The sequence below is a fragment of the Lepisma saccharinum genome, chromosome 16, assembly GCF_977018435.1.
Source record: "Lepisma saccharinum chromosome 16, izLepSacc3.1, whole genome shotgun sequence".
Classification (NCBI taxonomy): domain Eukaryota; kingdom Metazoa; phylum Arthropoda; class Insecta; order Zygentoma; family Lepismatidae; genus Lepisma; species Lepisma saccharinum.
The window spans coordinates 44068262-44083487 of NC_139244.1; positions in this window are offsets into that span (position 1 = coordinate 44068262).

A 15226-nucleotide genomic window follows, 5' to 3' on the forward strand; every position below is an offset into this window, starting at 1 on the left:
TCTTTATATCATTAATAACAACATACCAAAAGTTCCCGGCGATCACTCGTACGCTAAGTACGCCATATTGAAAAATGGCGGATAAATTCAAGTTTTCACTAAACAAAGGACAAATTGACAATAGCTTGGGTTTGATATATATCTTTCTTATAACACCAGTAACTTCAATTACAACATGTTAAGTTTTCTGCAGATCATTAACACGTTAGATAACTGCACCATATTTGAAAAACGACGGATAATTTCAATATTTCGCATGAGAATGGAATTGACTTGTAACATAATGGAATTTGACAAATGTGTTTCGTATTGTAAGGTATGACAACATTTCTGTAATATTTGCCGTCCCATCAGGCGGGCTATTGTTTCACGTGTCTCGTTCTGTTCACAAACTAAATCAGATTGTCACTATGATAATGCACACCTCATAGGCGTGAGCAGACCCTCTGATTAAGGGGGGGAGCCTTGATGAAAGTTTAGTCGGGAAAGAAAAACCTCATTTTATCTCACTGTTTTAGTTTCATTGCATTGATGGGTATATGCATATACATACATACGTACACACACACATATATAATTATATATATATATATAATGCAGCAACATAGAGGCAACATAACGAATAAATAAATTTTCTCTGATATGTACCGCGCTCCTTTTCCTCCAAACATTTAAGATTAAACTGTTTAGCAGCAAGAGTCTGAAGTACTTAGTAGTTATAACTTCTCTCTCTGGTAATTTACAATGCATTACAGAAAACAATAAAATTGCTAACGAAAAAATTTTAGATCCAAATTTTGCAAACAGAAAACAATATTGATTTAACATGCCACAAAAAAATTCGTAGGGCGCCATGGCATTCTCTTTTACATTTAAAATTTAGATCGTTCGACGCCCAGCGCCAACTCCTGAGAGCTCCTAGCTATGCCTCTGAACTTGACACGACTAAGAAAAGCAGATATTGCGAACAAAGCGAGCAAGAAAATTTTACGAAATTAATTTTTATTTTGAAAAAAAAATGATATCGCGGCGGGCAATTGCCCCTTTGTGCCCCCCTGCATGTGCTCTTGGCCATGTGGAAGAAATAATGCAAGAAAGACGCGAAAACTAATTCCATCTTAAGTATCCTTTTGTGCTGCTACGCTTAGATTTACTAGTCTTGCTTTTTATTACCTCAATGTTTGCCCGCGAGAATTTATTTCCGTCCAAAGTTGGGGTGGGGCAATCACCATTGCCCCCTGTGGTTGCGCCACTACACTCCCTTCCCCCGTAGTTGCTTTGAACTTTAATCGGCTTCAAACTACTTCATTTTCTTTAAGAGTATAATGTCGTTTAATACCGGCGATAAGATTCCTCTACACTAAATTTCTAGGTGAAAGTATAATAATGTAGGGGCATGGATGCCCACAGGGACAGACTATGGCGCAGACTGCGCAATCGATATTTTTTGGGGGGATTTTTTCCCATTCAAATAACATAAAATTCAACATTTATATATTTTTATAAAATATATCTAAAAATTGTACGCTTTAAATGCACCATATTCCACATTTAATCCATTAGATGAAGAACAGAAAGTACTTAGGGCCAGGTGTACTCACAGGTGGGTTTGTGGACGCCCATTGCATCCACCCAATTTGGGAGGGGGAATTTTTATGATTGAAATTTAACGTGAACAATATAGCATTGCACACAAGTTACCATTGCTGCTATATAAATAGCAATTTGTAGACTTCCAAGAAAAATGTAATGGGTAATATGTATTATCCGGGGGGGGGGGGGGGTGGAAGGAAATATCCAACTCTTACATATTGACACGTGGATTCTGGGGTATTATGAATTTAACGTTGGGGGGGGGGCAATATGCGACTGTTGAATATCAGTGTTATGTCTTAGATTATAGAGGACATTTTAGTTAGGGGGGATTGAGCTTTAAACTGAGGGGTTACCCAATTCTTGTATATTACTATTGTTTAGACTGTTGGCGCCGAACGTGCGGAAAGAGAAGCTGGAAAAAGTAAATATCGCGGGGTCATAAGAAAGTATTGACATCCCATTAAATTAATATTGTTGAAAGACTGCAAAGAAATGGATGTAAAAATTTTCTTGATCGCTTCGCTCGCATTCTTATGTTACGGAAATGCTTGTTGCGCATTTTACTAAAGTTTTATACTATAGCTGCATTACATAACATCACTTCTTAACATATAATGCTTATAGTGTTAGTATTCTGCTTAATTTAAAGCAGATCCTTCATTTGGATGATGTACTTCTATTAGCCGTATTATTGTAGTATTGGTTCATTGTATGCTGTACTAAGTGTGTTTCATACAGTAACATCTTGCACGTTACCCCGATAAAACAGAAAAATAAAAATAAATAATATCAAATTCCTTCGTATTTCTAACATCTTGTCGCAGGACAATTTTACTTTAACAAGTGACATTTGCACTGAAGATAGAATCCACGTAATTATTTCTATGGATTACTAAAATAATTATATTTACCCCAAGCAGAGGGGGCGAGTTCTTTGAAGGAGGAACAGTATTAAATTATCGCCATGATCTTAGGAATTTCTAGTTAGGGTTCTGTAATGTCTCGTGAAACAATAGTTGAATGTGTAACACGGCTGCAGCATGTTATTTGGTTTGCCCAGGTTGAATTTTCTATCTTAAGTTGTGTAACAATTTCTGTTAAATACTCGAATTGTGTTTTTTATAAATCTCATAAATCTTATTTTCCACTCAAAAACACTGTCTAAATGAATATTTATATAATTTAACTTATTACATTTAATGAATCAATGTGCTAGCTTTCCGTTATTTCGAAAACTGAACTATTAAAATATATGGACAGTTTAGCACGTTATTGTATTCAAATAAACATCAATTATTACTCATTCATCCAAACGATTTGCGAGGGATTCGATTAAAGGTTATTAAAAGTAGGTTTCGTTCCAGTTTGGGAGATTCATGATTGTGAAGTTTGTTTGTTTTGTGTAGTGAGAGTGACATTCTTGTACAAATTCCAAATGATGAAATAATAGATAAATTTGCAAGGTCTAGTATTCAGAGACAAAAGCTTCTTTTAAGATCTCCATACTAAAGTTTGTTTTAGTATCAATGCTGTCTTGTAAATAAACATTGATTTGAAACCAGCACATATGTTCTACTTCTGATATTCTTTTTCAAGTAGTATTAACAAAACAAAGCAGAAAGAGTAATATGGCTTACGATTTACGTGATACTCTAACTTAAGATTTCTTGTCTTCATAAAAATGTACTGTCTAAGCTGTGGTTCAATATATACGATTAATTGGTTTCTTTCTACAAAGTATTAAATTTTTAGTTCTTACTAGGAAAACAATTGTACATTTTGTTCATATACATCTTTTAATCAGTGGCGATTTCTCTGGGTGTGTAAGTCGTGTGTCAACGGCCAAAGGAAAATGAAATAAAGAAGAAAGTATCTGTACTTTTATAAATTACGATTTTGAGCGTTTTTCTTTAATTGTCAGTCTCGAGCCCCCGGTAGTTTTCGAACGCGGCGCAGCGCGCAGTGGTTGTCAGGCAGGCATATCGGTCCCGGACTGCCAGGACGTTGGAGAGGAAATACAACGTCTTACCACGGCCGAAACATAGGATGACCGCGCATGCGCACCCTGCCACCCACCACCATGGTTAGCTTCTCAAGGCGTTGTATTTGTTCCCAACAGTTTGACTTTCATTCACCCCGCGTTCCGTGTTGTTTTGCTCGTGATTGTTGTGCATTATTTTTTAAACGTGTGGTGTGAAGTGATGTGATTATTTTAAGATGGAGAATAGTGAAAGTGTTGTCCAAAAATATTTAAATGATTCCTTTTCTTCGCTTTCGTATTCAGAGAAGAAACAAGTGATTGACAATGGTCGACCATGTCCGAATCTCACGATGTCAACATATGTTAAAGGAAAAAGTGGTGCTGGAAAAGGTTTTGAGAGACATTTTCGAAAAGAACTCTATGAAATATCAGACTGGCTTTGCGAGTGTGATGTGGTGAATAAATTTTACTGTTGAACATGTTTATTATTCTTAGGGGAGTGCGGGATCCCGAAAAGTCGAGACCGGGAGCGGGATCCCGAGCAATCGAGAAATACGGAATGGTCATTTTAAAAAGTTGTTAATTCTCGATGTTTTCGGCAGTGCAAATGTCGGGAACTTATCGGAAATTCTTAGTTTTTGTATCAGAAATGCTTACGGTGAAAATGACGTGCATAATTCGATTTTTCAAGAGCTTCGGAAAATTTCGAACATTTTCCGTCCCGAAAATTTCCCGACTTTGTCGGGAAATTGAGAATTTTTCCCGTCCCGAATGTCGGGATTTAAAAAATAACATGTCCCGACTCTCGACTAAAAAAGGTGTTTGGAATTATCAAGGGTATGCGCGATTTGAATCATCTCAACACTGCAGTGAAAAAACACAGTGAGTCTGAATTTCATCTTTCTAGTTTCTTTAAATTTAGTAGTTTTGTTGCCACCCCTACTAGAATTGACGTTCTTTTGGATACTCAACGAAAATCTGAAACAGAGCTACACAATGAAAAAGTAAAAAAGAACAGGGAAATATTAAAGAGGTCGATTAACGCCGTGTGGTATTTAACAAAGCAAGAACTGCCATTCCAAGGCCATGAGGAAAATGCAGCATCTCTAAATAAGGGCAATTACATGGAATTCCTTACTGCAAGTGCCGAGTTTGATTCCTCATTAAAAGAACATTTATTATATTCTACAGTTTTTCGCGGCACTTCGGCAGGCATTCAAAATGATTTAATAAATTCAGTTTCGATGTTCTGAGAGATGAAATCTATAATGAAATTCAAAACACAGACTTTGTGGCTATCATTGTCGATGAAACATCAGACATTAGCAATAAATCTCAGGTGTCAACCGTGTTACGTTTCTTTTCGGCCTCACAGAAAAAGGTAATTGAAAGATTTCTTGGGTTTCATGACACGAGCGCCGATAAAACTGCAGGAGCTCTTTTTAGTCACGTGACTGAAATAATGGACAAATATAAGTGTGGGGATAAATTAATTGCCCAGACATACAATGGATCTTCTGTAATGAGTGGTCAGTTGAATGGCCTTCAAAGTAAAGTTTTGGAAAAGTATCCGAAAGCTTTCTTTACGCATTGTTATGCTCATGTCACTTTCACTAACATGTTCAAAAAACGTAAGTGGAGACTTAGATCATTTGACTGCAATGACTTCAAGAGGATTTTCTAGCTTCCTGACGGATTTTGAAAATATATTTTTTATAAAGGCTTTATCCAACTTGCTTGCCTTTTAAGACGTATTATTCAGTATATTGCAGTCTAAAAATGTTGATATTTTGTATTGCATTTTGTATTGCAGTAATGCAATAACTGAATTTCAACAACAGCTGCAAAAGGAAATTGAGAATTTCGAAACACTATGGAATTCTATAACTGGTGCAGTAGAAGAGGAAGAGTTCGTTGAAATGAAAAGGAGGCGACGGAACAACGAATCACAGAAAGACCACTGCCGGAGGCTTTACTTTGAAATCAATGATAATATCAGCAACCAGATAACAATTAGATTCGCATCATTTGAAAAATTGCAATATTTTGATTTACTAAATCCCACAAAACGGGGCTACTTGAATAAAAGAGAGAACTTTCCTCACCATCTCGTACATAAATTGCGGGGCAGTCTGTTTAATTTATCCAAACTGCAGAATGAACTTTATGTTTGGTATGCTTCCACTGAAGGATCTGAGAAAACACCAGTTGAGATTGTAAATTATCTACTGGACACGAATCTGAGTGGGTGGGTTTACGGAAATATATAAATTAGCAGTGTTGATCGCAACAATTCCTTCCACGACGTCATCTGTCGAGAGATCGTTCTCATCACTGAAGAGGATCCACACATTCTGCCGATCTACTCAAACTCAGAACCGGATGACGAATTTAAGTCTTATCTCCATCCAGAAAGAATTACTTTCTAAGCTGCGAGAAGGGGAAAAATCCAAATTTTATGAGGCGGCGATCAGCGCATTTCTCTCTAAAGAAAGAATAATAGAGCTGGAATTCAAGTAACTGTAAGTAATGAGCAGTTGATTTTTCAAAATTTACTTTTTGGAAGGATAAATGAGGGGGAAGGGGAAAAAACCGGGAATGCATTTTAGCGATTTTTCAATGAACGGGTCATTCTTATGTCCACGGTGTTATTTTAGGGGTGATGGGAGTTCCACCAACCCCTCTGGTTGCAAACTCGTGCTTTAAAAATTAATTGTTTGGCGAAGTATTGAACATTAATTTTCGTTTAAACAGACCTTGCTTGTCCTTACCCTTCAAAAATATTAATATTTTAAATGAAGTATTTACTTCATTTAAAATAATTTATGTAATGTAATGTTTTTCTAAATATTTCTAAATTTACAACAAAAATGTTCGGAGAAAATTAGTAATATTGGGTCACAGAAATGAGAGGTGGGAGGGGTTAACATTCCTTCTTTGCCAACGCCTTAAGTTCAGAGTCAGGAGACGCCACTGCTTTTAATGAATGAACACAAGAAGTAAATAGTAAAAAGTCAATACATGTCTTTACTAAAATTCATATAATTATAATTACCTATTGTATTTCCAAATATGCCGCATATTTTCTCTTAACAGAACTCGCACATTGTTATTTCATATAAATTTAAGCAGATTAAAAATCAAAATGCATTTTATGACGTTAAATATGTTAAGAGTTATCTTTATATCCATACCATGTAGTTTGATGTGGCAATTATCTATCCCCGGATTAATGATAAACCTTGCTCACGGTAGACACAAAACAGATCATTGAGTCTCCACTTTGCAGTACACAGTATTTGATGTAATAGTGACATGTTAGATGAAGAAAACGAATAACTCAGGACGAGGAGAATCAAGTGAAGTGTTCATTAAAACTAAATAACAAAAATATATCCGAAAACACTGTCCTAACTAAATATTTTATGGGGATTATGACATGAACTTGCTTCATTGGCTTTTGGGGGAGGATTCCGCCATTGGCCTTGGGGGGGGATGGGTACCCCCTGCATGGATGTCTGGAAGGGGGGCAAGGGTGGCCGCACCTCACCTCCCCCTTGGAAATCGAATGTCAACTAAAAATATATATTTCATATGTATAATTTGATTTCAGTCACAGTAATTTACAATAATTCAATAATTTCATATTCAGCTGGTGTTTTTGAGGGGGCAACACTATTATCGGGGTAATATGTCCCATGGAAAAATACCTTGCTTGTCCCTCCGTGGAAAAAATCTGCGGACGTCCATGATTAGGGCACGACTATGGCACACCTGTAGGTAACACACCACAAAAGACATATCTGAATCAAAGAGTTCGTCGCTTTCATTGTTGTTGTCATGTTGGTCATCGACGTCTTCACCATTGTCTTTCTTCTCTGGAAACACTGAAAGCAAGAATGGAATTCGGACAAGAAACACCTAGGCAAGAAACATTTTAAGCCTGCTTGCATGCAACTCCATTCTCTGTCAGTTTTTGGTACATCCTCATCAAATTTAATTCAATATTTCGTTTGGAGCAGGTGGTATCAAAGTAGTGACAGTGGCTACAATACCTTGATCTTCTAGTTTCAGGTGGCAGGAGATTTTCTCGCCAGTAAAATGCCATTTCTAAGAAATAATATAAACAAATCCAGATTTATTACTCACCTTTCTTCAAAGTTAGTAGACGCAAGCGTCCCTGTAAAACTTTCCCCTGGCGACACTGATACCCTAATCGTTCCACCTGTCGTCACTTGACACAGTATTAGAGATTCATAGGTACCGATTCGTTTCTTATTCTCTGCCTTAACTTGCTCAGAACGTAATGTGTTTTTCTTTGTTGTTATTGTTTCATGAAATTTGGGTAAGGTACGTAACCATTCAGTATTTACAGTTCAGCAGATTTGAGAATCCGTCTCTCTCAGCTTAATAACCACATTTTATTCCTTCATTCAGCCAGTGGATACGATACTGTTTCCTCTATATTCAAACGAGGAAACAAAAAAATACATTGTCAAAACAGACCTGACTTGTGGGTCTTTGACTTATTTAGTGAAAACTTTAATTTATCCGTCATTTTTCAATGCTATAAAGACGCTACATCCCAAATTTCAGCTTGTTTTCGTATTTTGACTGCACTATTGGCAGAAACCAGGAAAGGGTGGGATTTGAACCTGCGATCTTCCGTTCTTGACGAAGAACAACGACTGTGACCTATAAGGTTACTGAGGAGTAAACTAGTGATGAGCATTAGTCGACTAATATTAGTAGATTAGTTGATTATGGAAAGCTTTGAAAAAATCATGAAGAGATCAAAACAAAACTTACACATATTGTAGCCAGAAGTGTCCTCTGTACGAAATCACTGTTAACATAGTCACTCCATTACTTTCAGTACTTTTAACGCAATCGTCGAACCCAAGTTTGAAATCCGAATACATCATTAATAGTCTAAACTTACAAAAACGTGAACACCAAAATATGTACCAATAGATGTCAGGTAAAAATTCTAACTCGCTATGTTACTCTTCATGGAAGATAAATATACTTAATTACGCCAATGAAAAATATAAATGACCAAAAACATAAATTTCAAGAGGTCAACATAAAATTTTGTGAGCATAATATAATGTTTTCACGAACATATTATGTTATGACGTTCTTGTAATAAGGATTGAAGAAAAGGTTATTAAATTAAGAGAATATATATTCTAGGTAAATTAATTGAAATCCTCTTCGATCAGACTCACGATTTTCAATAAAAAGTCCAAATGACAAAACATCTTACTCATAAAATTTAACATCTTCATCGAAAGTCTCGCACATTATATGTAAAGAAAATAGTTAAATACATTAATAAAAGTTTTATGTAAACAAAATAGTCACAAGCAAGATTAACTTTAAAATCTCATTTATTTTTTTGTAAGTTCTTCAAGAGTTCACACATATTTAATACATCGAACGTCAATTTATAACGAGATATAACAATTTAATAATGACATTCACTTAGGGATAAATTTGGACTAACTTAGCTTCAGGGACATTCCCGTAGAATCTCGTAGTGTACATTAACCAAAATCTTACAAGCACATCAATCGAACAGAGCGTTTTCTCCTTAGAGATTTTGCAGTTTCCTCCTCGATCGAACTGACAAGTCCCTTCGGGGGTTTATTGCGGTTCCTCTTCGATCAAACTCACGAGTCTCTTCGGGGGGGTTTATTGCGGTTTCCTCTTCGATCGAACTCACGAGTCTCTTCGGGGGACTTTTTGCGGTTTCCTCTTCGATCGAACTCACGAGTCTCCTCGGGGGGTTTATTGCGGTTTCCTCTTCGATCAAACTCACGAGTCTCTTCGGGGGTTTATTGCGGTTTCCTCTTCGATCGAACTCACGAGTCTCTTCGGGGGGTTTATTGCGGTTTCCTCTTCGATCGAACTCACGAGTCTCTTCGGGGGTTTATTGCGGTTTCCTCTTCAATCGAACTCACGAGTCTCTTCGGAGGGTTTATTGCGGTTTCCTCTTCGATCAAACTCACGAGTTTCTTCGGGGGTTTATTGCGGTTTCCTCTTCGATCAAACTCACGAGTCTCTTCGGGGGGTTTATTGCGGTTTCCTCCTCGATCAAACTCACGAGTCTCTTCGGGGGGTTTATTGCGGTTTCCTCTTCGATCGAACTCACGAGTCTCTTCGGGGGGTTTATTGCGGTTTCCTCTTCGATCGAACTCACGAGTTTCTTCGGAGGGTTTATTGCGGTTTCCTCTTCGATCAAACTCACGAGTCTCTTCGGGGGTTTATTGCGGTTTCCTCTTCAATCGAACTCACGAGTCTCTTCGGAGGGTTTATTGCGGTTTCCTCTTCGATCAAACTCACGAGTTTCTTCGGGGGTTTATTGCGGTTTCCTCTTCGATCAAACTCACGAGTCTCTTCGGGGGTTTATTGCGGTTTCCTCTTCGATCGAACTCACGAGTCTCTTCGGGGGGTTTATTGCGGTTTCCTCTTCGATCGAACTCACGAGTCTCTTCGGAGGGTTTATTGCGGTTTCCTCTTCGATCAAACTCACGAGTCTCTTCGGGGGTTTATTGCGGTTTCCTCTTCGATCGAACTCACGAGTCTCTTCGGGGGGTTTATTGCGGTTTCCTCTTCGATCAAACTCACGAGTCTCTTCGGGGGGTTAATTGCGGTTTCCTCTTCGATCGAACTCACGAGTTTCTTCGGGGGGTTTATTGATGTTTCCTCTTCGATCAAACTCACGAGTCTCTTCGGGGGGGTTTATTGCGGTTTCCTCTTCGATCAAACTCACGAGTCTCTTCGGGGGTTTATTGCGGTTTCCTCTTCGATCGAACTCACGAGTCTCTTCGGAGGGTTTATTGCGGTTTCCTCTTCGATCAAACTCACGAGTCTCTTCGGGGGTTTATTGCGGTTTCCTCTTCGATGAAACTCACGAGTCTCTTCGGGGGGTTTATTGCGGTTTCCCCTTCGATCAAACTCACGAGTCTCTTCGGGGGGTTTATTGCGGTTTCCTCTTCGATGAAACTCACGAGCCTCTTCGGGGGGTTTATTGCGGTTTCCTCTTCGATGAAACTCACGAGTCTCTTCGGGGGTTTATTGCGGTTTCCTCTTCGATCGAACTCACGAGTTTTTTGGGAGGTTTATTGATGTTTCCTCTTCGATCGAACTCACGAGTCTCTTCGGGGGGTTTATTGCGGTTTCCTCTTCGATCAAACTCACGAGTCTCTTCGGGGGGTTTATTGCGGTTTCCTCTTCGATCAAACTCACGAGTCTCTTCGGGGGTTTATTGCGGTTTCCTCTTCGATCGAACTCACGAGTCTCTTCGGGGGGTTTATTGCGGTTTCCTCTTAGATCGAACTCATGAGTCTCTTCGGGGGGTTTATTGCGGTTTCCTCTTCCATCGAACTCACGAGTCTCTTCGGGGGTTTATTGCGGTTTCCTCTTCGATCGAACTCACGAGTTTTTTGGGAGGTTTATTGATGTTTCCTCTTCGATCGAACTCACGAGTCTCTTCGGGGGGTTTATTGCGGTTTCCTCTTCCATCGAACTCACGCGTCTCTTCGGGGGGTTTATTGCGGTTTCCTCTTCGATCGAACTCACGAGTCTCTTCGGGGGGTTTATTGCGGTTTCCTCTTCCATCGAACTCACGAGTCTCTTCGGGGGGTTTATTGCGGTTTCCTCTTCGATCGAACTCACGAGTCTCTTCGGGGGTTTATTCCGGTTTCCTCTTCGATCGAACTCACGAGTCTCTTCGGGGGGTTTATTGCGGTTTCCTCTTAGATCGAACTCACGAGACTTTTCGGGGGGTTTATTGCGGTTTCCTCTTCGATCGAACTCACGAGTCTCTTCGGGGGGTTTATTGCGGTTTCCTCTTCGATCAAACTCACAAGTCTCTTCGGGGGGCTTATTGCGGTTTCCTCTTCGATCAAACTCACAAGTGTCTTCGGTGGTTTATTGCGGTTTCCTCTTCAATCAAACTCACGAGTCTCTTCGGGGGGTTTATTGCGGTTCCCTCTTCGAACAAAACAGAAGACAGTACAGATTACAGGATGTGTTTAGCCTCACAGGGTGTCTGGGACATATGCTATTGCAATGCCTGTCTTTCCCTAGATTACATGTAAGAAAGCAGTTGTCTCTGTAACACGATATTTTATTTACCAGCTTAGTTTTACGAAACTAATATAGAAACTGTTCAGTTTTGAATTTCTTTTTATTAGTGTACATATTAAAATATGGAAAACTTAAAAAAAAATCAGGAAAACTCTCTGAGGAATGCTACCTCCACACGCGTACACGTGTACTGGGTATTTTGGGCCTGTTCAAATGACAGTACAAAGTGCGCCCGATATGTGGGTATGTTATTCACTCAATGCCAAGACGAAATAAAATAGTTAACATTTACACAAAATTATGTAGGCTACGTAGGTTAGTTTTTTTTATGTTTATTAATATCTCCCCAAGTTATATAATGTGTAGCAATACTGCTACTACTTAATATGGTAGCGATTTGTATGTTTTTCATATGGTGCTAGCAAAATTGCACGGGCTACTCTTAATTTCGAATTTAGTTTAAACATTTCAAACTATAATTTGATAAATATACTAAAGATTCAAAAGGAATAAAAATGAGGGTAGTTCGGAAACTGCAACAAAAGAGGGAAAGTCTTTTCCTCCCCTCTTTTTTATAGCACAGACCAAGTGTTCTCGGGTATATATAAAAAGGATAATATAGGGTGTCCAAACAAGAATGCCGGATTTGAATTGCACCATTGTCTTGTTGTCCACCTATCAGTGGATAATTTGAGGTTTTTAGAACTTTTTCACATTATGAAATCTGGCGTTCTTTTTGGAACACCCTTTTTATCAACAATGTCAGCAAAACATTCATCTCTTTTTACGCAACACATGGAGAGACTTAACCGCTATGCAGTGGCGGCGATTAGGGGCGGGCGATAGGGGGCGGTTGCCCCACCACTTTTCGCCACTTCTGTTTCCCAAATATGCTAAACCTTATGTATCAAGGGAAAGTAAACTGTTCTTGACCCACCGGTCTTGGCGCCTTGTCCTCCCCCCAGTTTTGGAACCCATCGCCGCCACTGCGCTATGTTATATTTGTTATACCCAGAATTATACGTGGTTCCAGAATAACGTTTTCTGATCTGTCTTTCTTGTGACACCGTGCGTGTTCGATTATATGTACTCGAGGAGCAGGAGTGATCATCTAAACAAGTGATTCCCAAAGTGGTTATGCAGGGAGATATTTTAGGGGTAATGTTAAAGGACACATAGTGGTGCACGTACGAACGTGTTTTGCGTTGTCCTGGCGACATGTCTGCAAGATCCCCCTACCTTACCAGCCCGGACTTTTTCCTGTGGGGTTTACTGAAGGACATGGTGTATGCAAACAAACCGCGTACGTTACAAGCTTTGAAGGTCAACATTTAGGCTGAAATCAGGAACATCACAGAAGATACACTGCGGCGAGTCGTGGCGACATTCGCGGTTGGAGGTGTGCCTTCTAGAAAACGGCCGACTATCCAAGGTACCCAAATAGTAGGCGAATCGTCCATCACCATTTTCAATCAGTCTGTATTACACAATGTGATGATAATGAATTGAAATAAAGAGGTCAATAAGCACAGGACAATACCTGCTTCGAACCAACATAATTTCACTCCTTAGAACAGCACATGATGTAGAATAAAAAAGTAATGAAAATAGCTATGGACAGTTTGCTACTATTATCTTTGCCGTTGACTGTACGTCATGTATAACTTACGTTAATATCTATGTGGTATATTTTATATTACAGCTTATTTTGTCGGGGCGGTTCTATAAAAATCACCATGTATTAGGAATTAGTCAAAATAAATAATTAGTCGAATTAATTACTCTCATGTCCACCAGATGGTGACACTGATCGACGCACTCGTTCCTGAGGATGAATTAGTTAGTCTTACATCCACTAGATCTTACTCTTACATTGTTGCTCACATATCAATATTGCAAGATTCAACAGATATGTACTTTCTAACTGTTTCCAACGAGAATTTCGACTTGATTGTGTCATCTTTAGATTTCGCAGACAGTGCGGAGGAAATAGATTTCACAGCTTGCGAACGAGATGAATTCATTGATCTTCTCTAATTCCAATCAAAGTTAGTTTCCAAGGATGAGGTATGGGTGGCTGTTTTTTGGCTTTCACTGGCAAAGGACTATCCTTACCTAGCTAAGAAAACAATGGACGTACTTTTGCCCTTTTTAATTTCATATTTGTGCGAGCAAGCGTTCTCTGCTACAGCGGCAATAAAATCCAAAGCAAGAAATAGACTGCATACCCTTGAGGATGATATGTCAACTGTAAGGCCTGATATCAAATGTTTGTGCTCTAAGCATCAATCTTAAGTCTCATAATAATAAGACGAAGCTCCTTTGAGTGAATTCCATTGTACTAAACTGTATTTTATTCTGTCTGTTTCTTATGTTATCTTTCAAGAAATGAATAACCTTAGTACTGGAGTAGATATTTATTTGACTATAAGTTGAAGTTGCTCGTGACAACATATTCCACTTCGATTTAAGATTAAAAATTGAAAAAAATCTAATAAGGAAGTCCCAGGTTTTTAATCTCATTCCCAAAAGTGTCCCGAACGTAAAACGGTTGGGAATCCCTTGCTCCCGCCACTCACCGTGATACCTCCAGCACTCTCGAATAGGGTAGCTTTGAAACACCCACTCTTCCTCGTCGTAAGGGTATACTGATGATCAAGTAGTATTTTAGCTTTCTAATAATTTAGGCGACACAATTGATTTAACCATTAATATACCCTTTTATTGCAAATAGTAAACAAGGCTTCTTTTTATTACATACTTTAGATGAAATATCAATAATTGTGGCATATAGTGTCGGTGCATTGAAAGTAGAATCGTTTGGTGTGGTGTTATTTGAGTTTTAAGGCGACTTTATACAGAGAAAGCTGACTGAACCTACAGTTTAAAATGGGATCCGAACCACTATATGCCTCCACCGGGCATTGGAAGTAGTGAGATTACATGTACAAATTATGATTACGATTCAAGTAGTACCCAAAAACGTTCCTCACGACCATAAACGACATATACGTATTGCATTAACAACCTCTTCCCTTTATACACTATCTACCAAAAAGTAATTGTACCTGCCTGAAATGTTTGTACAGGATTCGTGCCCTGTCAAAATCTAGTGATGCCACGTCTTGCTGCTACAACAGCAGGCACATTCTGTGGCATGCTCTCGAGTAGATTGTGAAGAACATTCTTTGGAATGTTGCGCCATTCCTCTTGCAAAATCCGATACAGGTGGGCAAGGAACTAACGTTGGCCGCATCTCACGAGGCTTCACCCGCCGGTTCAACTCCTCCGAAAGGTGTTCGATGGGATTGAGGTTGGGGCTCTGGGCAGGCCAATCCAAGCATTGTTCACTATTGTCTTGATACCACTGCATGGCAGTAGCAGCAACATCGCACCTGGCATTGGTATCCTGTTAGTAACAGGGTTAAATTTCGTAAAAACGCCACAAGGTTGGGAGAACCTCTTTGTCTAGAATTGTACAGTACGATTGTGAGCCTATGATGGCACCTACATACGCCAGTGGTCGCACACCGTAGTACGTGCAACACACCC